Below are 26,905 nucleotides of genomic sequence, written 5' to 3' on the forward strand. Positions count from 1 at the left end.
AGGAAGGTTCTGACTAGATAATTTGTGAACATCAACTTATATATCAACTGTGGCTGAATTAAATGGCTTTGCTGCTGAATGTAAGAACATGTTCCTTGTGAGATGTTCTGGGGAAAGAGAGGGTTGTGTATGTGACAATGAATTATATCTAACCAGTGAAAATGGGTATTACAGATTATACAGTAAATGCAACTATCACTCAGACAGACTTTGACAAGACCTTACAATCAAAATTCCACCTCCTAGACCTGGTGAATTAAGTTGCACACACACGCACCTATCCACCATATAGAAACTTGACGTTTTATTGGAGAACAAGTCACATTCTCATAAATAGGCTCTGCAACAAAACGTATTTAGAATGATTGCTCTTTGCAGTTAATAAATGTGTACCACGGAGGAAATATATTTGTGCAAAGCACCCTGCAGTACAGTGGCAGTGTGTTCTCACCATCAGTTAGGGATTATTTTTCTTCCTTTAAATTCAAAGTTTATTTCACCCTAAAATTAAAATATGAAGGGCTATGTTTCTCTGCTTATTGTGAACCAGTTCATTGTAGATAAAGACTTTTTTCCATACTTCAGATGATGAATTAGCCACTGAAAGGGCATAGAAAACTGTGTTTCTTAATAGAATTCTTTTCTGTTCTTCCCAGTGTATCCTGCATTTTATTTTCCTTTTTTATATTACTAGGGGTATTTGCATGAAAAGAGAGGCTTTATTTTTTTTCAGAAATGCATTTACTCCTACTTTTTAACTTATACATGAAGTCATAATCCCTAATGACATCATATGGCTTTCACTAACAGCTAATTGTTGTGCCACATAAAAGGAATTATGCTTTCAAATAACAGATTCTGGGAAGGGCTGAGCACCACACAAATTGCCTTGTGGCCAGTGGGATCAGAATTTCTCAGGATCACCCCTAGGACTCCACTTATGTATCCATTGAGGTCAACAGCAATACTCACATTGACTTCATGAGAGTAGAATGATATTATAAGTGTGAAGAAGTAGATGAATAACTAAGAAACAAAGGTGCTGTTTTCATGCAAATGTCCTTATTATCAAACAAAATAAAGAAAAAGAAATTACAAACAGGAAATATCAGAATGCCATCAGAATTGTTTCTTAAGTGAATGCTTTTCAAAATTTGCAATGAGGTGTGAGTTAGTCATTAATAGTGTGTTCATGATACTTTGATAATTGTTTAATTTTTACTTCTTGATAAAAAAGGGTGCATTGAAAGCCTCTAGACTGACCTGGTACTCAGAAAGTCTTTTGACAGCATCCTGCTCTACAAAAAGATGGCCAAAACCCCATATCCACTCCTATACTTCTGTGCCATGGCTTAGTGCCCCCGCCACACACACATGTCACTGGCCCACCTGGCAAAAAACTGCCCCATCCTGAGTAGCGCCAAGTTGGGGGCCAATCCCAGGGGGAGCATGTGCCCCCCGCTCTATGCCTTCCCCCATGCCTCCCCACCAGTCGCCTGTGAGTGAAAGTGACTGTGGCTTTTGTGATTTTCACTTAACTTGATCATGGTATGCATTATATATACTTACAGCACACCTACTACCAGATTTGCACCTCCAGAGACACAGACAAAATTTAGGTATTTCTCTGCTTTGTAGCTGGATCATATCTTAGTGGGGAGACAGCCTGGTTATCTAGACTGAGGTTCTTCCATACATTCACAAAAACCTGAGTGTAGGCATCTAGAAGTCTTTGCGGGCCAGAATTTAGACTCATAATGAGTTTTGTGGCTGCTGGGATAGGGGCCTTCTATATTGCATTTTGTGACTGATGTGCCCAAAACCATGTCCATATGATGAACTTACCATAAGTTGTACCAGTGACTACGCTCTAACTGGTTTGCCTCTCTGCTAAACTGGAAACAGCGTAGCTGGGTCTGCATTGTATTGTAGGTAGATTTATTTTCACATTACAGTGACAGGGCCAATCGGTCTGCCTTAGTGCTAGTTAGCCTACCCACAATGTGACATAGACATGGCTTCACTCCTTCTGGTTTAGGAGGTAGTCTGCCTAGAAGAGGATAGCATGCCTGAGGATGCCAGTGGCAGGCACAGTAAATTTACTGGATAGCTTAAAGTCTGCCCAAGTCTCATTTGGTAAACCGGTGTCTTGTCTAGTGTATGGCTCAGAAATAGTTTTCTATTTCAGAATATCATTCTTGTTGTAAGTTAAACATTACCAATAGAATTATTAGTTTAGTATTCTTTTAAAAAATCCATAAATATGCAAAAGAAATATATTATTCTTATTAGTGTTTTTCTGCCATTAATTTGTTCAGAGCATTTATTAGTCTACCTTTTTGTTTCAACTTGACCAAATCAGAACAGTTTGAAGACATTTACAATGATGAAGGGGGAGCTTCAATTAACCTTCCTGGCTGGGATATTTGATATGCATGAGTTACTATATAACAGCCTAATTATCTAATATTCTTTGTAAAAGGTTTCTAATAAAGAATGGAATTGATTTATATATTATGAGATCATAATAATTTATTTAATTCATCATTAGATTTCTGTTGCTGAAATGTATGTAAATTAAGCAGCAGGCCAGGGACCAAACTCTGTATCTAGGAGTTGGGTTAATTTCTAACTATATATGCAATTTTGATCATTTTATTCTGAAGGAGAATCATTAGCTGTTCATAAACTAATAACTAAATATTATACAATTGTGTATGCATATTCAAAACTTATTTAGACTACATAGATATATATATTGTCAGCCTAATGATGTATAGTCTGTCATTATATATATTACATGTATTAAAATAACGTGTGCCACAGTAGTTAAAATGCCTAGGTCTACCAATATTTCTATCATTCAGTTTTCCCATTTAATTATTTGTAATAGAAACTTATTATCTAGATAATTACTCAGTGCCATTAGTGAGTATGTTTTTCTATATTGTGTTTTCCCTCCCTTTAACTTGCATAGTGTTAAAATTTACATATATATTGTATATACTCAGAGTGCATTTTTAATTTCTATATTTTTTAAAGAAAATGTTCTATTTGTGAAAGGGGAAAACTGGTAGCTCTAGGGCTTATGTTTGTTAGCAAATATAGTTTGAGCAAGGATGCATCAAAGTTCACACTGATATGCCTGGCTGGTGTGGACCTACATCTAACCAGGATTAATGATAGTATTTATGTACATACGTGTTAGGCTCATAGGGTAACGTGACTCCCATAAAGCTCTTTAAATATATCTCAGACCCTGTATTCCCTTACAAGGTAAGAACTTATCATTTTACAGAGAAGGGAACTGAGGCATCAAATACATTTTCTCTGGATCACAAAACAAGTCTTTGGCCAAGCCAGGCAGATAGACACTTTTGCTTTCTCACTTTTATCCTTTAGATCAGGGGTTCCCAATGTTCATGTGCCCAAGGGCACATTTGAATTTAAAAGAAAAAGCAGTGGGCACTAATATGAATATTAAAGTTTAGAATTTAGATCAATTAGATCATCTCATCCATTACTTAAAATTGCATTAGATCTACAACTTCAAAATGCAGCTTCCCTTTACTTTGTATTCTTCTGAAGTTTTATCCATGGCACCTGTGGGCACTGTGTTGGGAACCACTGCTTTAGATCAAGTGTTGGCAATCTTTTAATAACAGTGGTCAGAATTAACAGAGATCCATCATGAAATGGACCAGAGACAGAAACTGTTCAAAAGTCTGCCACTAGATGGTGCATAGCAGTGGCATATCTAACAATTGACAGCATCATTTTTGGACATGTGTGGGGGGCTGGATGAAATCTTTTAGATTGCTGCCCCTGAGTTAGATTATGATCATTTTTATAGTAGAGCAGGTGCTAGTCTATGTTTCAGGTGACAGAAATTGGAAGCATTTGTTGTGCCAAAGATTCAAGCCTAAGAATTGTGTTTTGAAAAGAGATTTGAAAGAAAGTGGGGGTGTCACTTGACAGATGAGAAGAGGGAAGAGATCAGAGGAATTCCCTGTTGAAGTCAATGGGAGTTTTACTATTAACTTCAATAGGGCCAGGGAAAAGAGAGAAAGGAACAAGAGAAAAAATGGAAACTCCTGGGCGCTTGTACACGTGATGCCATTACCATGTACATGTGACAAAAATGTCACTTTGGTGGCTAAATGGCATCAAACTGTAAACATGCAAGAGTTTCAGGGGTTTGAAATGATTTTTCATTCCGATGTAGTTTAGTTTGCAATGATGTGTTGCAGCTATTAGTTAGCTCGCTCCCCAGCTGTGGGAGAGGTGAGCTTAGCAGTCTCCACAGATAAAAAGGATTGGGCCCCTTACTACTTTTGCTTTCAATCCTTTTTTTTTTTTTTTTTTGGTGGAGCCTGCCCACCTCTCCAATGGCCAGGAGGGTGAGCTGCTGGCAGGCTGAGCAGTCCCTGAGCTGTGGGGGAGGGAGGGGGGCAAAGTCCTTCTCCCTGCAGTTGTGGTGCCCCCAGGGCTGCCCAGGTGGGCTGCTAGCGGGCTAGGTGCTGCCCCAGCTAGGGGTCAGGCTACAGTTGGATTCAGCTGGGTGCTGCATCTGAGCTGGGGAGTCCTGGGGGGTGCTACCACCATGGAGGGAAAGACTGGGATCCCCAACAGCTCAGGAGATGTTCAGCCCGCTGGCAGCTCGCCCTGTGGCTGCGGGCAGGTTCTGCCGAGAGAAAAAAAAAAAGGATTGGTCCTTTGCTATAACAGCAATGGACCCCTCCCCCACTACAGTTTCAATGAAAACCCCACCATTTCAGTTTAGGGGGCACAGAATGCAACCCTAAGGACCAAACCCACATAAATGTGTACAAGCATCCATTGAGATCAGGTCTGTCAGCAAGATTGGATCTAGATGCAGACTCCTAAAGGTGAGAAGAAATGGGACAGAATCTCTTTCACATCACTAAGGTATTGCTTAATAGTTGTATTCCTCCCACTCCCAGCACTATAGATACATTCACATATTTCATGGCCTCAAATTATATGCAAAAAAGCCATTTTTGCTAAAACTGGCTACTGCTGATTCTTCATTTTCCAAAAGTTACAGCTCTGAGAAGAATGCATTGTTTTTGAGCTTATCTAACTTTATTCCAGCCATGCTGCTGGTCCCATAAAAGATATCTTTTCCTCCCACATAATTCCTGGACCATCACTCTAACATGCTAGCAATGTTTATAAATAAATTCTATGTAACATCATTGTCTTCTCATGTTAAAGGTTTGTTTTGTAGTGATTGGCCGCTTTAGAAGGTGTCCCGTTGGCCTCTATGGGGATAGTGTTTTAGTTTTTAAAATGTATTAATGATGTAGAAGAGGACCATTGGTAAAATTGGCTCGTGGCCTACATTAGTAAACACACAGAGGACAATGAGACACTCTAAATGAATTTGCATAAACTGGAAACAGATCTTAATAAAGAGCATATTTTATGTGGCTGAAAGTACAGGTACTGCTAAAAATATAAACTTGTATAGTGGGAGATCTGAACTTACTGTATCCACAGGATAAAAGACTGTGGATTACTTAGCAGAGGTATCTGAGCAAGTAAAAAATGTGTTAGAAAGCATTATAGTATATGTTACACAGGCATGCTTTTCATAAATGCTGTTCCCTGTTTCATGGGAGGATCTAGGATTTTGAAAAACAGGGTGCAGGTGGTGTGGCACATTATCAGATATAGCGTGACTCATATTTTTCTCCAATTAAAGAGAAAACCTTAGTAATATGCTAGGGGCCTAGCACTGTATTATTTTGTTTAAAATCAAAGGAAAAAAAACAATATAACTTTTAGAATATGTACTGATTTGCTAGAGTATATATTCAGGGCTTTTTTTTTAAATAAAGCACAACAAGCTAGGCAAAAAATAGTCAAAAGGTTTTGTGTCATTAGTCCTGTAGACAATACAGTTAAATATACATCTCTTATCAAATTCTGATTTATAAAACAAAATCTAGTCTTCTTGAGCATCATGACAGTGCCTCCAATGATTGTCAGATGAGCCTATGAACTTCACTTCATCAGCCTACTGGATACAAGAAATCATGGACTAAATATAGACATTGGATTTATGGTACATTATAGCCTGCCTAGCATCTTATACTCCAAGTAACCTCTCTACAATTTACCAGCTACATTTTATCACCAAGTCACCATTTCTCTCCCCCCAACCTGTTTCTTACCCATTGTCTATCACCCCTATGACCCCCACTACTACTCATTTGTATTTTCATTGGTCTAATAAAAGAGATCAGATTTACCCAAAGAACTTTGTCTGCCTATGTCCTCGGACCAACACAGATACAACCAACACCCCTCTGATGACTGTCAGCCATTTTTGCACCTGAGTTAATATTACTATTTCTGAGTTAAGGTTTTTAGCTAGAGCTAAAAATAGGAGAGAGCATCTAGAGCTAAAAATAGGAGAGAGGCATTACTAGGAATGACTAATGGACAGCAAAATAGCAAAAGAAAGGATAGCTTGAATAGTGAAACTTCATGACCATGAAAAAGTAGAGGGGTTTATTTGGACCTGTGAGATAGGGAGAGATTAGCAGGAATCAGGTAGGTGATAATGAGCCATGGAATCAGTTGACTTCCTCATTGCTGCCTGAATATAAATGATGCTGCCCCTTCCAGCCAGTTAGTTTTAAAGTTCATGAATAATATGAAATAAAAAGGGGTGCAACTGAACCACTGCACCCTCTCTGATTCCACCCATGCCCTGTTTTGTCCTTCTTTCTTTCATAGCATCCTTTACTCTCCCATTTAACCACGATGGCTTCTTTTTGGTTTGCTTTCCCTTTTTTGATTTGCGGTATGCATTTACTCCATGTCCCCAGTGCTGCTTGCTTGAAGTTTTAAGCTTCTTTGATGTCCCTTTTAACTTTTTGCTAACCAGCTTCCTTGTTTATATGTAGTCTTTCTTCTTAACCTTAAAGGTTAATGTGGGCCATTTTTGTTTGTTTGTTTGGGTCCCCCCCCCAAACACACACAAGGGTCAAATCCAATTCTTTTGGTCACTATCACTTAATGACTCAGCAGTAGTTACCCTTTGTACTTTTTAGGACTAAATCAAAGGGACTTTTCTTTTTGTAATTTCCAGGACTATTTGCTTCAGAAAAGTCATTTGTGGTACCTAGTTATTTAGTCTCTGCATCCCACCCTGGGGTGGGATATATATAATCCACTGCCTACGTGCGGATAATTGATGTTGCCCGTTATTATTCAGTTTTCTGCTTTTGTAGAGTTACTCAGTTCCCTTAGTATTTTTAATTCACCACTGCCATCTTGTTTTGTTGCTTGATAGTATATCCTCAGAAGTACACTTGTTCTATTTAGATATGTAATTTGTTGCCACAGAGATTCTATAGTACTTTTTACCTCCAAGGTACCTTTACCAATACGACTTGATATGCAGTCTTTGATGCGGAGTGCTCTCCCCCCGTGGTACAAACTACTTTATCATTCCTGTATAGCGTGTGCTCTGGTATTATGATGTCCCATTGATTTTTCTTACTCTACCATGTTCCTGAGATGACTGTTATGTCAATAGGTATCCATTAGTCATGACATCCTAAACCATAGAGTTACTGCTATATTTTTATGATAATAACAGTTGTAATTTGTGTGATTATTTGGGATTTATCAAATTAAATGAAAGATTTATAATATTTTTAGAAAGCCTTTATCAGGGCTGCTAGATTTTTGTGTCTTGGTTTGACAACTGTGTGAACATTTTTGTAGAACAGGTCTGCTTCCTTTAGAAATTTTCAAGTTAGTACTGAAAAATAAAAATGTTGATTGTTTGTTTGTTTTTAGCTGATGAAAACTAAAAAAGCCCCAAAAACCTTAACCTAAAAGACAAAACAAAGTTTTGGTATACAGCCAAATACAATAAGATAGGTTCTATCTTATCTGCTTTGAAATGGTTACATGATAGGTGGTATGCACAGTAGCTATAATATTAGAACTTGGAGCTAAGAATGTTCTTTAAAAAACAAAAAACAAGCAAGCAAACAAATAAACAGGAAAACTTAACTGGTTTCTGTACGGCCCACGAAAGAATGAGATGTTTCACCCTGTGCACTCTCTGCTGGCACCACAGTCCTATAGTGCAGCTGAGCGAATTTTTTGACATACAGAAAATTCACCTCTCCCCAAAAAGGGGACCAGGACAAATTTGGTCAAATTTATGGAATGCCTCTTTTTCCTCCCCCCCACCCCGCCCCCAAAAGAAAACAAACACCAAATGAGTTGAATGTAATAAAGGAGATTTAATTTTGAAATTTAGACACCCCAAAACCTTTTATTTTTGTTTTTAGAAGCTTTTTTAAAAACCTAAAATGGTATTTTTTGGTTTTAAATTGACATAAATTGAAAGGGGGGAGCATTAAAATGGGTCAGTAACACAAAAAGCAACAAAATGTTTTGTTGTGGATTGAAGAAACTGCTCCAATTTGACTGAATAAGTTTGTGTTTCGTTTTGCTGAAAAATATTCAAACCCTGTATTGTTTTGTCCCACACTAATCTCTCCCTCCTCCTCCATTTCCATCCTCAGTTTTTAGGTTTTTCCACCTTTCGTTCATCTTGTGCAAAAGAAATAACTTTGTAAGTACAGCATGAGAAACAGAAATAATTTCTGAGCTTCTTGAAGGCTGTTTAAAAAGGAGAAAAAATTAAACATAAAACATCCAGGGAGTTGACAACATCCTTTTGAATGAAAGCATTAAGATTTGTAGTTGGGGAGCTGAACAACTCAACACCTTCTGTGTTGCAGGGATGTTGGTTGTAGCTGTTTTGATCTACAAACATAGGCAGACAAGATAATTTGGTATATGTGGTATCTTTTATTAGACCAGCTGAATATGCCTGAAGAATGGAGCCTGTGCCTAGAATCTTGCAAAGAACAATTTTTCCAACTCTTTAGTTGGTTTAATAAAAGATATCACATTTTCCCAAATAACCATATCTGCCTGTGCCTGAACACCTACAAATTTAACAGTTAACATGCAAATGGCCACGGCAGGGAGAAAAAAATAATTGTGTTCTTGTACTTGATTTTTTTTTCTCACCCATCATTATGTAAAGTGTGATACCATAAAGCTTACACAATGATGATACAATTCCTGTAGTTTTGTTTAATGTTAAATATGCAAGGCTCACTCAGCAACAGCTTAGAAAAAATATCAAAAGGTCTTTGTTTAGTGACAGAGTTAATTTTCTCCTCTGACAACTTCAAGCAACAGGAATGCAGAAACGGAGCATTTGCAGTTGAAACATGAAAGCAAAGCTAAAGCACATCCAGGTATGTTCAGGATCTGGACTTCATTTGGAAAGCTAAATGGCAACATTACAGGAGATAAAGAAGCAGACACACTTATTTTGGCAACTTTGAGATTTGAAAAGTTTTGCTCTAGGTACTAACATTCTGTAATTGCTGGGAAATCAGATTTTTTACTGGCTTTTTATCCTTCACAAAACTGTATAGTCCTTGAGACTGCAACTGTGTTGTTAGGAAGTCTTAGGAATCTTGGCAAGGGGCTATAAATTGCATTTTCCTTATTAAAATATTTAAATGGTGTTAGAGAATATTTAATTTTGAGCGAGAAAACAGGCCGCATAGGAAATATCTTTTTCCAAGGAAATGTCAAAAAGCTAATTCACTTAATTAAAAGTCTAAATTACAGCATCCATTTTGTTTTAAATAGGATTGGTAAATTATTATAATTAATGACAAAAAATAAAGATAACCTCTCGTTGAACAATTTAAAGCTAACATAAATAAAAGCTTGCACATAAATAATTTTGGCCTCTAAATTCTAGTGCTTAGGAGGTCTTCTTCTGCTATTAAATAATAAGTGTACCTACACCTATAAAATCTGTGTGTACCACGGCAAGCTATTAATATCGAGTCATAGCTCATGACATTCTGCAACACAGGAGGCTCCACTTCAGCATCCAGGGTAAGGGGATGTGGTGACAAATTAGTTAGCAGTTCTGTACCTAGAGAATATGCTGTTCCTTGCAGAATTGCAGGAGTTCTGACATTTTGCAGTTCTATAGCCAGACAATTTTTTTAACCCTTTGGGCAAATTTGCATGTACAGCATATTCCTGGGAAAGGAGACATAAATAAATTGGCAGAATGCTTACTATATATATAGTTCTGGAAGTCCCATGCAGCTTTTCTTCTATGTGTTTTTCACCTTCCACACACCCTTGCTCATCTTTCATCAGTGAAGGGTTAAATTCATGCCACTGACTGTGTACAAAATGGTCCAGGTATTTTAAACCTTTAGCTTTTCAGCATCTCTTTAGGCCATCAGATTATATCCACATAGCAAGTGACAAATGACACATGGCTGCTTCACTCTTTCAGGGCAGAGATGTGAAATGAAGAGTACAAAAGGAGTTGGAGGCTAGTAGTAATGGAGGAGCTAGTTTCACAATTTTTTTTTTAGTTAATCTTATTAGGGAACATAGCAACATTATTTAAAAGCCTTTTAAACGGCTGTTCCCTTACTTAGGACTTTCAAGGCCAGTAATCTGGTCTTTGTTGTGTTTTACATTACCATTTTGAATGGTGATAGGGCTGGCAGGCATCTGCTACTGGAGACACTTGTAAGTCTGTCAGATGCCAACTTAAACGGATGTTGCATAGAAAAAACAGCATCCTGTGTTTAAAATGCCAGGTCTGGTTTGCACGCAGCTAGTAGGTAATCTTTTTGTGTTTGTTTGCTGCTGGCAGTGAGTTCTTCCCACTCCACTTTCTTTCCCCACCCTGCCTTTTCTTTTGGCTCGCAATTCAAAACATAATATTGAAACTTTCAATGTTACAACTGCCAGAAAGGCTGAGCTTTTAAACAGAGAAAAGCTAGTCACTAGAAAAAATATTGTGACACTATGAATAATTATTTAAATATAATGTATGGTATTTCCTTTTGTGGATATTATCTTTATATGTTATCTTTTATATGTTGCATATTATAGCAATCATATCCCAAGCGAAGACCAGGGCCTAGGTCCTATTCTGCATTAAAGTTGTTAACTGGCACTTAGCAGCCTGTAGCATCAGTGTGGTTCTATTTCACCCTGCTTGTGTCTCTGGAAAACTCGTAACCTGTCAACTTTTGTAATGCATCTTCATCTTAGCCTTAAGATGTCTAAATCTCAAGAAAGAAGAGGAAGAATATTCACTTCCCAGCTTTTGCCCAATAGCATGGACAGGTTGTAAGAGATCTGGGATCTGAAAGGGTTTAAACCTACATGTCTCACTTCCAAGAAAAGAACTTGAATTACCAGGCTGTGGGTGACTGCTTGAGCATATTTCTCTAGCCCACGTCTGTTAAAGTTGAGTCACTTGATAAATGCTTGTATTGTGTTATACTTCACCTTGTAGAGGCAAGCTCCATCTTACAGGTAGGTCTTCCTGCTCCTCCCGGGAGGTAGCTCCCCAGGGCAGAACAGGATTTTCAGATGATGGAGGTACATAATGTGCAGTCCTGAGTCAGATGCCTGAAACTGTAAGGTCACACACACCCTAGCATTTCTGTTGTCTGCCTCAAGGCAACTCTCAGTGCATACGTGCTTTGGAGAGACACAAGGCTGCCCACCGAGAGAGTGGGAGAGCTATGTGTCTCCCCAGATGCATTAGGTGTGCTTTCCTGAGGCAAGACACATTTTTTTTTGGTCAAACAGTCATCTAGGCTTAGACATATAGCAGGCAAGATTTATCCCAAGCCCCTGCTTTACTAGGTGCTGTACAGACAAATAATAAGTTCATTTTCCTATGCCCAAAGAATAAGAAGGAATTATTATCATCCCCATTTTGGAGACCAGCAGTAAAGGCACTAAGTAACTTTCTCCAGGTCACACAGAAAATCTCTGGTACAGCTGGGGGTTGGTCCAGATATTCTAAATACTAGTTCAGTGCCTGTTAGTGTTTACAACATAATCTTTCCTCCCAGCTTTAGATACAACAGTCAATTCCAATGGTAGTTTGGATGGGAAAAAAAAGGCTGCTTTGGTAAAGGTTAATACTTTCGTAAGACATGTTTAATGTACTAAACTGTGCGTTGAATTCCCCTCCCCCCACTTCATAATTTAGTACCATTTCTTCAAAATACATATATTGTAGAATAATTGAGAATAATAATTTCTTTCCAGTTAAGATGGGAGACTTAGAGTCGGGGACTTAGTAACTGACATAATTCCGTGAAGTTTTGGCATTCTTAAGTAGCTAGTTTGCTGAAAAACCTCAAATTACTTCTGGCTGCTCAGAAAAGATGACAAGTCACAAATCTGCTGACTGTATTGGCCCATCCAAAATACAAATTTGTTTTCTTAGGAGGAGAAGTGGTATTGGGAGTGGTAACTATGGAATGTCAATTGCAGTCAATTATGCCAATTTTTTTTCTTCTAAAGAATTACAATTACAATGGAAGAAATTAAATGCTCCTGAACCTGTTTTAGTGAAAGTGTATACTGGTATCAGAAAGGTCCCTAAGGGATGCCTATAACAGGGATGAATTTATAGTTATTAAGTTTCAACAAACTAAATTTTAGGGGAGGATCGTGTAGGCCTTTTTGTGAAAACTTTATGATAAATTGCATGCAATTAGGGAAACATACAGTTCACCATCTATAATTTTTGTAAATCAGCATATAATCATACATTAAAGGGGTTTCCAAAGCATGTACAGTGTATAAAGTGAATAACAGTCAATAGTGATTTCCTTTTAACTATCTTGATTTTAAGAGATTGAAGTTTATGATCCAACATTAACTAACCTTGGGAGGTCACGTACACCAGGGGTTTTATGTTCCTACTTGAAATGAATACCAACCTGATTAAAATTTCTTTGGGGCAATAGTCGATTAGTAAGGAACAGTTCCTCTGTGGTCACTGCATATTCCTGTTCTAAACATTTAGGTCATTGTCAGCTGATCTAAAATGTGTTCTTTTTTTCAACTGCTACTGCAATCAAGGCTCCAGTGCTCGACAGTAGGCAAATTGGTGACCTGAAAAGTGAGATTTGGAAGTGCAAGATTTGAAATAAAAACGTGGTGTCTGGGTGCCAGTGTATGTATTTGTTTGATGCACTTAGTTGATGCATATAATATAGATTCCCACCTTGCACACACTCAACTTTACACACCATGATTCGTTCTGTAGCTTTATGGATTAAGGCCACTAGATTCTCAGCAACTTGAAGCAGGAATTTTCCTCTTGTTATATAGAATAATAGATAAATAGGGCTTGAAGAGACCTCAGAAGGTCATCTAGTCCAATACCCTCCTCAAGGTAGGATCATTGCTATCTAAACCATCTCAAACAAATGTTTGTCTAACCTGCGCTTAAAAAAAATCTAATGACAAAGATTTCACAGCCTCCTAGGTAATCTGTTCCAGTACTTAACCACCCTCATAGCTACAAAGTTCTTTCCAATATCTAACCTAAATTTCCCTTGTTGCAATTTAACCCATTTACTCCTTGGCCTGTCCCCTGTAGACACAAATAAATTGATCAGCATTTTCTTCACAGTAACGTTTTTTTTGTATTTGAAGACTGTTACCTCTGTATGTACCACTGTCAAAAACTGGCCCTTATTCCCTAATTGGAGTTTCTAGGTGCTATTGCAATGTGAATATTAATAATACACTCTTTGGAACTTGTCCTGCTTCTCAGTATAAAATAATTTGTATTTGCTGACATCAAAAGTCATGTGAGAAGTTGTATGGACTAGAGTAGGTTCTGCTACAGTGATTTACTAAGTGATAAACTGATTTCTCTTTGGTGTTATGCTATTTTTCTTTGGGCTGAGAGTCTGATTAGATGTCGATATGTCTAGAACTTGTGCATGGGCAACTGTATGCATTTTTAAATCTAAGCAAATAATATACATTTCATGGTTTTATCGAACGTTTAGGAATGCTTTCAAATTTTCTTTTTTTTTTTTAACACCATGATGAAGTCTTTCCTTCTTGGTACATTCTTTATATATATTCTGAAACTGTGTTTAGAACAGAATGGAGTATTGTAATAAGAAACATTTAGCTTATTTTGGTTATCTTCATTCACTGAGCCCTGATTTAGTAGTGCATCTCTATTCAGCAAAGCAAAGAACATGTTTTTTTGCTTTGCTGAATAAGACCAGTATTGATTTTTGCAAATTCTTGTTTCCAGAAAGTTCCCATACTTTGTTTAAAATCAGAGCACTGCTGGGAAATATCAAATCTTTTTCACTTGCCAATGTTTTCATCATATCAAAAGGAGGAAAATATGATGTAGCAGATCAACACAGCAAATATGGAACATATTAACTTGCACAAAATTAGTCTGTTCTTTTAAATGTAATGTGTAATTTCTTTCTGAGGAAGTTGTGGGGAAGTGGGTGGAGTAATTATATTTACCCCCTTGAGGCTCCACCCTGGCTTAACTGGGATGTCACTCAAAGCATGTGTGCAAACTGTGAGTAGTTACAGCTGCTGCTGTGGTAAACACTAAAATATAACAGGCCATATTCTGATTTCTTTAGAAGCTGTTTTGGACTGACAGCTCAATTTTCTTTGCTAGAGTTTATGCTGATGTAAATGGGAGCACAATTTGACTACAGCTGCTCAAACAATACTTGTCAAGTAATTTATTTATTGAATTTCACAATGATTTTAGTTTGATTTTTTTCCTTTTTTGTCCATGTCATTGCGATAGCTGAAGAAATGTAGTCAGACAAATGCCTTATTTTTTTCTAATTAAATTCCTTTTGTTTTCTTTAGTCCATAGATTTTAACACCTAAGGTAACTGGATTTTAGAGGCCTATGTTTATGCAGGAATACCCAGAACAATATATTGAAGCTTGTTAGCTATACTGTCTTTAAAAAAACATTATCAACTGGGCTAAATACAGAAAGTCAAAAAGCCCAAAGCTGAATTGATTCAGTTTTCACAGGTTAGTTTAAACTGCATAGATTGAACCTATAAGCAAGTGAACAGGTGTTCACTTTTGATTCCAGAAATGCAGCTACATGCCTGCAATGGCTCAGGCCAGAAGCTAGAGCATGTATCCCTGCTGGGCTGGAGCAGACACCTTGGAACAAAGTTAGTCCAACCACCTGGGGGGAGGGAGGGAGAGACTTCAGGGTAGGTACAAAGCATCCTGAGATGCTGTGAGGCTGTGACTTAACTTGAATCTGGAGGGGATCTGGGACAGAAGTTTAATAAACTGATTTAACCTAAGACTACATCCATCCAGGTTTATCTTAAACGTAGTTCAGCCATTTTGAAAGTGGTTTATGTCACTGAACTTCTTTTGTGTTACAGGTTTGAACCAGTTTCTAATTACTTGTACTGGTTTATGTGTAATTTCTGACCCTAGCCCTGAAGATAGAAGATGTTGCTTCCGAATGTTTTGACCTTGATTTTAAAAAACAAATGTCTAAAACCCCAATCCTTCAGTAAAGTCAGGGGAGTTAATTTCATGCATAAAATTAAGCTTATGCTTCTTTCAAGATCAGGCCCTTAGTTTCCAACCTAATTGGAATGATTTTTAAAAATGACTGAGAACCCAACAATGAAGATATGCTGATGAGTGCTTGGCCTTTGAAAATCTTCCAATTAGGAACTTAGGAATGTACACAGAGCTAAACTTCAGGCTCTTCTCTTGCTCCTCTTCCCCCCCCCCTTTTTAATTCTGATGTTTCATGATAATACTAGGCTACTTGGCAATATTAAGGTATGAAGTTTACAAGAACACAGGGCAGCACCCAATGCATTTGATGTGGCACCAGTTTACTTGTGAGTAAATCACTTGCAAGTAAATGGTACTGGGCACACATCTACATGTACGGGAAAGCAGGAGCAGATTTTCTGCCAATTGCTTCCGCATTCTGGGGCCCTACAAAAGGCCCTGGCCACCACCGGGAGGAGCTTCAGGCTCTGGCTGCAGCCACCAGCAGCTGGCAGCCCTCTTCAAAAGGCAGCCCAGCTCACTGCTCTCTGGCCATCCACTTTCCTGGCCAGGAGCAGTGTGCCCAGTGCAGGGACAGCATACAGCACCACTCACTGCACTATGGCTGCTCCAGCACCTACCCTGGCAGTGTCAACCAGTGGCCCATGCTCCTGCTAGCTGCCGTATTGGCCCTGCTGGCCCACCATGCCAACTGTCACCTGGCTCGTGGCTGTCTGGGCCCTCCTGGCTCCCCCATGTACAGCAACTGCCTGCCCAACTGCCATACACCATCATGGGGCCACATCCATGCACTAGCCACCTCCTCTCTGTCCACCTAGCCAGACCCAGGCAGGGATGCCAACAACGAGCTCCAGGATACCACCACTGGGGCTGCCATTGCCCTCCTGGGCTTTCAGCTCCACCACTTTTAGGCTCACTAGGCCAGCCAGCACTGGTGGCAGCACGTTGTCCAGCACACCTGGGATAAAGAACAGTGGCTGGAGGCATTCCCAGACCAGCCAGGACTGGTGGTAGCACATCATCCAGCACACCTGGAATGAAGAGCAGTGGCTGGAGGCATAACTCAGGCCACCTTCTGGGACCTCCTGGAGCAGCTCTGGTCCCACCTGGAGCAGAGCACATGGGCATGCAGCTGCCCCTCCCCACAGACACCCTGATCCTCCGCCTGCTCAAGCTGGCCATGCTTGGCAGCCTGCGGCACATTGGCTACCTGTTTGGCATGGGCAAGGCCACTGCTTGGCACCCTCCAGGCTGTGCTAGTGCTCAATGTGCTGAGGCTCTGTGTGCATGATCCCTCATGGTGGTGGTAGGGTTCTGTGCCCTGGGATTCCCTTAGTGTATCAGAGCCCTCGATGGGAACCACATCCCCATCACTTGCCTGCCCCGTGGATACCGCCCATACTACAGATGGAGGGGCTTTCACAGTATGCTGCTCCAGGCCATTATGGACCATGCCTTTATGCACAAGAATGCCAGATAGCTGGGCAGTGTCCATTACACCCGGATCTTCCAAAACTCTTGTCTGCTTGGCCTGGTGGAGAGTGGGCACTTCTTGCCAGGGGTGCTGGACCTTCAGCTGGGCACCATGGTGATCCTGTCCCTGCTAATCAGAGACCCCAATTACCCACTCCTGCCACTGCTCCTGTGGCCCTACACTGGCCACCTGCATCCCTACCAAGCCCACTTCAACTGCTGCCTGGGCCAGATCCATGCCCTGGTGGAGTGTGCCTACAGCCACCTCAAGGGATGTTGGCACGCCCTCACTGCCTGCCTCGAGCTTGCCAAGGACAACCTCCCCCAGGTCATCATCACAGTTTGCATGCTGCATAACATCTGCAAGGCCTAGGGGAAGCTCTTCTGTGAGGCCTGGGTGGAAGAGGAACAGTGCAAAGAGGACACCTGGTGATAGGAGTACCACCTTCAGCGTCAGCAGCAGTGATAGCCCCCCCGACGAGGCCCCAGAAGAGCCACTCACCCACTAGTGGAGGCCATGGCTCCTGGTGGCTGACCACCTCCTTCAGCACTCCCCACTGTAGCCCTCCTGCACCATGGCCCATGGAGCCCCCACCTTCTCTGCTCATCCTTAGCAGCATGCTCACTACCGACATGTATCAAAAGAACAACAGTCTTTATTCCCCTCACATCAACCAGATCCCCCCATCCCCTTCCCTCTCCAACAAACAGAGCCCCTCTTCCCAACTCACCAAACAGAGCCCCTCCATCGTCCCCCAACAATAAAACACGTTCTTCCCCCTGAAAACTTTTCAATGTCCTTTGTGTGCTTTCCAGGGTGGGGGGCTATGGGGTGGGGGCAACTAGCGGACATAGCCTGGGGCCAGCACCTTGACCTCTGGCTGCTCCCACATGGATGTGCACACTGTAGCAAGTGTGACAGGTGGAAGGCTCACCCAGAGGCAACAGCAGTCAGTGCTCCTCCCAGTGCAGGTGGCTTCCCCTCTGGCAGCTGGTGCCAAGGGCCAGAAGGGCCAGTGTCTGGTCCTGGCTGTGCTGCAAGCTCCTGTCCAGGGTCCTCCTTTGGTGGAGCCAGCACATCTGCAGGGCCCTGGCTATGGGTGGCAGTGACCCTGAGGCCACATTCCAGCTGCCAAGGGTGGCCTCTCCCCTGCATGCAGCAGCAGGCCTTATAGAACCATGAGACAGAAGCTGTTTGGGAGAGTTTGCAACATTTCAGACATAACATGCTCTGTACCAGGGGCTGTGCACTGCCTGATGTCAGATTGGGGGTTGGGCACAGGTGTGCGCAAGGGTGTCAGCAAGGATGTCACCATCATGGGCCCCACACTGTCTTTCTGCATGTGACTGTCCTTGTGCTGCTGGGACTGGGTAGCTGTCTACAGCACTCAGCACAATGGCCCTGTGTGGAAGTGGCAGGTGCGTGGCAGAGGCAATGCCGTGCAGCAGCTGTGATCTCCAGGCAGGCTTCTGGGGGTGGGCTGCAGGCAGTTGGAGCTGGTGCTGGCAGCCAGAAGTTGCCTGCATCTGGGCCTGGGGGTTGGCAGACCTGGCTGGAGCCTGCAACAGCCTGGAGCAGCCTGCAGGTCTGGATGGGATGGGTGTGGTGCCAGGCAGTGGTGCCAGGATGTAGGTAGGCCAGGGCAGCTGGCTTGCAGCCTGCCCAGGGGGACACAGGAGCCTGGAGTGGCCTCAGGCTCTCTGCTGGTGGGCTCTGAGTACCTGTAGGCTTCTAAAGGCTTGAGGGAGGGGCTGCCATAGAGGAAGCCCAGCCCTGGGGCAGGAGAGGCTCCCAGCCCAGAGCCCTGGGGCTAACCTCAGACCAGTCCCTAGTGGCAAATTTGCTTCCAGGTTGTGTTTACACATGCGTAACTGCATAGTAACTAATTGTGAGTACATTTTCTACTTGCATTTGCAGGTAGCAAATATACTCGCAATTAAGTGTTTTTAGTGTACAGTAAGTGTATAGATGTGTGCATTTACTGTGTAGTAAACTATGTTACTGCTCAGTTAAGCCTCTCATGTAAATGCTCCCATTGATCTAATATCTGTGATTTATTTGCTATTGTGATTGTAAATGTGGGGAAACAAGAGAAAGAATTAGTAATTGGATTAAATTTAACAATAACATACTTTCCCTCATCAGGTTTCACAGGTGACTGCAGATTATAATATATGCAAAACATATACTTGAAAATATAACAGGATTGTCAGGACATATGTCCGTGTGTGATATGTCCTTTCTGCTGCCCTGGAATGAGTAGCTTGTGAAATGCATCTGTATTATGTTGTTGTTAGTTCTCCTCAGTTAACAGCTAATTTTACTTACAGTATACTCCTAATTCTTGAATGAGTATAAGGGAAAAAAATACATAGGTCAAATGTCAATTCTCATCAGTTCTTTTCGTCAAGCAGCAATTCCCTCTTTCATAGCCATTGTGTAGACTTAGTGGAGTTTCATATAATGTATAAAGGAGGGGGCGAAAAGTATTGATTGTGTTTTCCATTTTCCCTTTATATGAATTCTATTAAAATACAGATGGAGGCCATACTTAAATAGTACACGAGAAACACAGAGCTAAATCCTAGTGCCCCTCTTTGAAAAGGTACCCCATGGTGACATGCTTTCACAGCTCTGCTTCCATGGAGCCTAATCCTCATTCAGGAATGAAAATTATCAATTTTTCTTGTATGGAGAGTTTGAACAACTCAGGGAGACAAACATATTTCTGTTTCATTTTCTAGTGATGCCTATTTTAAAAATTTGTCCTCCTGTGGATGTCACCTTACAAAAAAATGTTATGACACTGCAGTGCTATTTGGCAACATGATGAAATTATCCGGGCCCTGAAAAAGGTATTTTGGGTCCCTGCACTCTAAGCTTTTTCAGAATATAGGTTCACCTCATTGAAATCAGGTTAATCCCTGGAAAATAGGAATGGCCAATGGCAATAAGGCAGCAAATATGAATGAAGTTAGGAACACTCAGCTGAACTTGTTGAGAGAATAGTGGCATCCATGGGAGGACTTAAAGGAGCTGATGTACTATAACCCTTCAAATAATCTTTCTTTAATAGGAAATGCACAAATTGTTCCAAATGCATCTCAGGGATTTTTTTTTGGCATTGGCACTTCATTTTGTCCTTCTCTTATTACCAGTTGCCTGCCTAGCTAAAAGCTAAGTGATCCGTCTTCTGTACTTAAACCTTTCTGTCCCCTATGTCCTGCACAATCATGCAGAATGAATGAGTGTGAAGTGTCTTTCTTGCCCTTTACCATCCTGAAAAGACAGTGAACAACACAGCTGGAGTTATATACCTTCTTTATCTTGTTTTCTTGTTCTACAGAGATGTAATATGTTTTCTGCCCTGTTATCTTGACCACCTTGAGATTTAGGTGATCTTCATATGGTATTGTCTACCACAAAATTCCTCTCTCAAAATACCTAAGTAACAGACTCAAATATACTATGGCATCACTGGTGTTAAAAAATTTCAATCAGAAATGCCTGATTCAAATTTCAATTTGTTCAACACCAATATGTACAAATCCCAGATCTTCATCCTCTTGACTGTAGAAATTCTGTTTGGCATCCTCATGACATTCCTATTGTCTGAATTTTCCATAGAAACAACTGCAGAACAGGAGAAGATATGTCTGGATCACCAAGTGAAACAAGGGGCCTGAGTAAATCAGAAAATATGAAGAACCCTGCAGCATCACTTTCTTTTAGGTAAGGAAAGCCTCTATACACAACATCCCAGCTTATTACACTCATTATTAAATTGGTTAAAATATTTAATTGCCTTCTTTTCTATTCTCAATGTTTTTAGTATTGTTTAAAATTCAGTAGAGCAGCCACATGCCCTACAAATTACAGCACAGGTTTTACAAAGACTTTTAGGCTGTGTCCAGACAAGTTTGGATATGCAGTATGTGGCACCGCAGACCCATCTATGGTGCCACACACTGCACATGCAGGTATTCCCCACACTGCTACCTTGCAATGTGGAGTTTTGTTTTGTTTTTGACCCTGGGAGAGCCCAGGGTAAAAAAAATGCCACTAAAAAAAAGCTGAGTGGCATATGTGGCAACAGTGCATGCAGCCCAATACTGGAGCCTGGCCGGCTGGAGCCACACTCTGGCTTCCAGCCAGGCTCCCAGCTGCAGGAGCACCATGGCTGCAGCTCCCCAAGGACCTCAGATAAGGCTGCTGGGGCCAACACAGATGCTGGCCCCAGTCTTCCCTATACCACTCGGGGTAACTTGCTGTGTGTCAGAGCACACATGACACAAGCATTCCCCAGGGACAAGCAGCAGTGACACAAGGTGTGCCACTGCTACTTGTCCTTGGGGAAACAAATGGCTGTGCTTGCTCCCCTTGTATATGTTTGAGGATCATGAGTAATGGAGTCTTTACAGGCCCAGGGTCCATTAACTGATCTTAACTCATCTATCAAGTCAAATCATAGTATTATATCACAGCTTGATGCCTTTGTACTCTGTGTTGTGATGACATAGATTTAACTTTCCAGGGTTCTGTTAGCATTGAGTGTCCTCAAATCCTATTGATAGGTCAAGGCAAACTTTTGAAGAAGATGTATCCAAAGGCCATTATGCATACGAGAAAGTGTACTGGGAATGTAAAAATCTGGAAAAATTTGTAACTGTTAAAAGAAACAAATAATCCCATTTGTGTGTTATTATTTATAGTGCTGTCCAAGGCATATGTATCCAAAGGCAAGTTTTCTGGTTTGATGGTTCCTTTTCTGCCCTTGGTTCCATGTCAAACCCAAGGATGTAAGTGTTTGGCAGTTATTTTGCCCTTTAAAATCAGTATACTTGGTTGAAGGGACTTGTGGCTTTAGAGGATATAATAGTGCCATCCTGGGTTTTCTGTTTATCTGCCTGCAGCCCACCCCCAGAAGCCTGCCTTGAGATCACAAGTGCTGCAGGGCATTGCCTGTCACACACCTGCCAGTCCCACAACCACATGTGCTGGGTGCTGCAGACAGCTGCCCAGGCTCAGCAGCACAAGGACAGCCACACACAGGCCCAGAGAGCCAGCGTTCGACCCACAATGGCAACGTCCTTGCTGACACCCAGGCCCACCACCCAGGACCCAAGGAGGAGACTGGTGACCTCATGGCATTGTGAGGCAAAGCAGAGGTGCAGTGCCAGTTTGAGCAGAGCAAGTGCTCCAATGCCCATGTCTATGAGCTGTCAGCTCAGAAGCAGGAGTGTGGGCATGACTGGTCAGGGTATCAGTGACTCATAAAGGTCAAAAAAAGCTTTTACCTTATACCTATTTTGGATCTTTGATTTCATCCCTAATTTTTTTCTTCCCACTTGTCCCAAGGATTTCATTGCTTTCCTCCAGGAGGAAAAAAGCTTATAGGAAGTTACTCTGTCATTGTTGGGGCTCCTTTTCCATACAACACAGAAGTTTCCTGGTTTGGCAGCCACTAAATCCTTGGGCTCTTTTGTGGGATAACAGACACTGCCTAGGGTTCTCTTCTTAGTGTCCTGATCTGATTCTTCTGTTTTGAATCTTTGACTCTCATCCTTGTTTCTTTCATTTGTTATCTTTGCAAAATTATTGAGTCACGGTCCTGTAGCTCCTTCCTTGGTTGGAGGGGTAGGCTTTTAGCTCTGGGTAAACTTGGAACCATAGGAGAATGGGCCAAATAGTCTGGCAAATATGGGGAGACCTAAACATAAAGAACACAGAACATTCAGATACAGTGCATTTTTTTTAAAACAGGAAATCCCACAAATCTTCCATACATGTTTGTCCTAACAGTGGCATACTTTCCAATCACCTTGCTTTTGCTTAAGAAAGTGTGAAATATTTTCTATGAATAATTATGTAGGTTCCACTGTGTTTTTTTTAAATGCTAAGTAATATGATTTTTACTCTGTGGGCTCTGTCAGAGTACCCTGCATGCATGCTAAACAGTTTAGCTTGTCAAAATGCAATATTATAAAACTTTGCAATTTGTAATTAATTTGTAGGTGACAGGAATGTCACTCAAGTTTTGGTTTTATTTATTTATTTTTTTGCCTCTCAATTTACTTAGCAGAATGCACGATTAAAGATTACTGAAGATTCTGTTGCAATGTACGCATCAAGGCAAATTAATACCATTGAATACATACATGAAATTAAATGGGGAATTGTTCAGTGTACATGTTAGAAGGTGTAAGGATTTATTTATGTGAGAAAACATGTTCCTTATTTACTAAAGCAATACCCTGTTCTTAAAGAATGTGATATCTTGATAAAGTAATGCATTATACTGATAGAATCCAATGAAGAAATACAGTAATGGAGGGAGCCTGTCTTGGGATGTGCTCAACTTTCAGCAAAACCAGTAGAAACTGGGAGTTCTGAGTACATTTCTTCTGCCTGTGCTCATCTTCTTTCAGGACCATCAGTTAATTCTGTTATATGCATTATATTATGCAATCTAATTTATTACAGTTAAAAAAAAAAAGAGATATTCAAACCACCCAGTGTCCTGCCAAATTCATGTTTACACTTGCCCATAACCAGGAACTCTCATGGTGTTCCCATTGTACTATGTACACTTTGTTCATTATTATAAGAAGCCCAAAGGTGTGTTTTTTGACTCTTAAAGACACATAAAAGTCACCTTTTTTTCCTCCAGCAAGAACTTACAAGCTACATTTGGAGGAGGTACCCTTCCTCCATTCTCACTGCTCTTAGATTTCATGAAAAACATGAGTTTTGCAAAATATTTAAATGAAACAAGAGAGGTAGTTTGATGATGACATCTTGGGGTAGAAATCCTGGTGGAATTGGGAACAGTGTGGGAGAAAGCATGGAGCCATTGCTGGAAGAAGATGACGACGACAATGACAAAACATCAGATTTATTTAGCATATTAAAGTTTTGGTATATTATTTCAGCCATTTTAAAGTGATGTTATTACCACTGTGAACAGCTTGAAGACCCCCAGGTAGGACTGTAAATGGACACAAGTCAACAATGTGGGACATGGTTTGAACTTGTCCACAAGGGCTTTTGTTGTGATTACAAAGGTCCCATTGGTATAAATTTGAGGCACAGTGACCCTGTCTAGTTTTAAAATGGTTGAGAAGTGATCAGTAATAGCGTGGCCAGTTAAATCCTGGCTGACTGGCTGTAGGGTCAGAGACGATATGGTGATTGAGCTGACATTCTTCATGCCATCAAGGAAGGAAGGAAAAGTCAGAGGATTTTGAAAAGGGGGGTGGGGGGGAGACAATGGGGACGATGATATTGGGCATCTTGAGGGGATCCAAGCTATTGTTTGGTGGAATATGTCCCAGTGCATTGGCACCATAGGAGTCTCATTAGTAGGTCTGGTTAGTAACTTCATGGAGCCTGATTAGTAAGTTCAGTTAATCATTTGTGCACCAAAGATGAGGGGGAGCAATGTTACTGAGGACTGGTAACCATGGGAGTAGAGTGAGGTGCAATATGCCTCACAAGACATGTTGTATTATGTAGCTAGGTATTGGCTAGTTTGCTGTGTGCTGAACAAGCCCATACAGCAGCACAGTTATTCTAAAACTGAATAACAATCTGGAGCTGGTGCCATTGTGTGGGTTTTGGCTTCTTGGACCACAATCTGCACTTTGGTGCAAGGGACTTCCTGGGATGCAATGGGTTTCATCTCTGTGAGAAAGGTAAGAGTCTCTTCTCTTACAGGTTGGCTGATCTCCTACATCAGTCTTTAAACTAGATTTGATGGGAGATGGGGAGGCAGAAGATGGAGAGAATCAAGGACTTACAAACTATGAGACATGCAACAGAACATCCCATGCAAGTACTAAGGGGCCATGGGGCATCAGAATGGGGGGTGGGGGGCACCAAAGGCATCATTTGGAGGGTTCAAGTGCCTCTAGTGTGGCAAAGTGGTGCTCCCTGCCATCCACAGTGCTAGATTCCCCACTTGCCTCTTGGCACGTCACCCACCTGACTCACCTGCCACACATCGTTCTCAATTAAACTGTTAATTGAGGCAGGAGGCTGCCCATTCATGCCCTGATGCCAGGGAGTGCCATCTGTGGCTCTGTATGTCCCCTATACCACAGCCCATGCCTTGCAGATGGCATCCAGCTGTTAATCTCACCAGCCCCACACTGGGCCCCAGAATCCTCCAGTTCAGACTCCTCTAAGATCCCTCTATTCTGGCAGTGTACCCTGCTTTCATTTGGGCTGCCTAGCTCCCTGAAACTATTTCCCTTCTTGGGCATGGTTCCTCTGGGACCTTTGGTCACACAGGCCCTGGACTCTCCTCCAAGGAGAGTCAGAACCCCAGGCCTCCAGCTCTGGGCATCCCTTGTGGTGGGCCCCTGGCCCTTTTGACCATTTTGGTCCTGGCCCCAGCATTGACCAATTGAAGATATTCTACATCAGGCCTCTGAGCCTCTAGCTCCACTCTCACTCCTGGTGTCTGCCTTCTGGCCCTACTAGGAGGTGACCCACCTGGTTGACTCACACAATGACTGGTGTTCCAGGATCTTACAGGGACTCTCACTTTTCCCTGGACCAGCATGTCATTGTTATATTCTGCCTCCTTCACTTAGGGCTCCACATCTCTGCCCCCCTCACTTGGGGTCATAGGGCTTCCCTCCCTGGTGGGCTCAGGTGGCCACAGCCATGCCTGGCCCCCACTACCTCCTTGGGGTCTCGCATCCCACAGGGCTTAAGTGGCTGCAGCCATGCCTGGCTCCCACTCTCTCTCCTTGGGGTCTTGTACCCCACAGGGCTCGGGTGGCTACAGCTGTGCCTGGCCCCCCACTACCTCCAATGTTACATGACTCACCTGAGGGTGAGGGCTAGGGTTAAGGCACCCCTACCCACCTTTCACTGGGGTGATAACTGGCCTGGCATTTCCTGGGGGCTCCCATGCCATTGAAAGCCACACTGGCCACCCACTCCCAGCAGAGTACAGTTATAGGTCATACCCAGGACCAGGAGCCTCCTAGCCATTCCCTGCAGCTCCTCCCTTACCTCCAGGATGATACCAACAGCCTTGTAGCCAGGTGATGTTGCTGCCAGCAGGGAACTGATCTGTTTATATAGGCAGCCAGGGATCTAAAATGGCTGCCACAATCAAGCATCTGCTGGCTGCTTGACCCAGATCTTAAAGTGGCAGGCACCAAATGTGCCCTGCCACACACCTGCCCTCTTAAAATGGTACATGGGGGGGATTTCCCCTGCTGCTCCTTCAAAACAGGCTCCCCTCGGAGCCTGTGAGAGCCCTCAAGTGGTAAGCACCCCCAAAGGTGCTCCGACACACTCGTGCTAGGAGCATGGGGAACAAGCAGGAAGATCTCACACTCCTGCTTGCAAACAATAACTTCAATCTAGTGGGGCTAACAGAAACCTGATGGGACCCTACACATGACTGGGCATTATGCATTGAGCACTATAGCTTGTACAGATGGGCCAGAGTAGGGAGGAAAAGGGGAGGGGGGCAGGGCTGCTCTCTATGTTAAGGAACATTATACATCAACCCTAATCAAAATGGAATCAGAAGATGACAAAGTTGAGGTATTGTGGGTTAGGATACAAAGAGGACAGGGAGAAAGGGACTTTGTGCGGCGGGGGGGAAGTCTGCTAAAGACCAACACATGAAGAGGAAGAGCTAGACTTGGAATTCTTGATGCAGCTCTCAAAGGCTGTATGGTATAGGGATGTGGTTGTCATGGGGGACCTAGATGACCCTGACATCTTCTGGGAAGAGCAGTCAGTCAAATCCAACCATTCATGTAGCATAACCTGTGTACAGGACCTTCATGTAACACAGGAGGTATATGATCCCACTAGGGGGAATGCCTTACTGGACTTGGTGTTGGCTACAGAGGATAACCTGGTAGGGGAGCTGCAGCTTAGAGGTCACCTTAGGGACAGTGACTATCAATTCAC

General features: G+C 41.9%; 1 long non-coding RNA gene across 1 annotated transcript in view; it reads left to right on the top strand.

Annotated features, from left to right (window-relative positions):
* The window catches only part of LOC149874769 (uncharacterized), a 219,894-nt gene that overhangs the window by 152,059 nt on the left and 40,930 nt on the right, over window positions 1-26,905 (top strand). The window contains exon 2 of the long non-coding RNA XR_016439965.1: window positions 20,591-20,695. This is a non-coding gene — a long non-coding RNA (uncharacterized LOC149874769). The remainder of the gene's footprint in view (window positions 1-20,590; window positions 20,696-26,905) is intronic.

The sequence above is a fragment of the Crocodylus siamensis genome, chromosome 1, assembly GCF_052110815.1.
Source record: "Crocodylus siamensis isolate JL-2025a chromosome 1, ASM5211081v1, whole genome shotgun sequence".
Lineage (NCBI taxonomy): Eukaryota > Metazoa > Chordata > Crocodylia > Crocodylidae > Crocodylus > Crocodylus siamensis.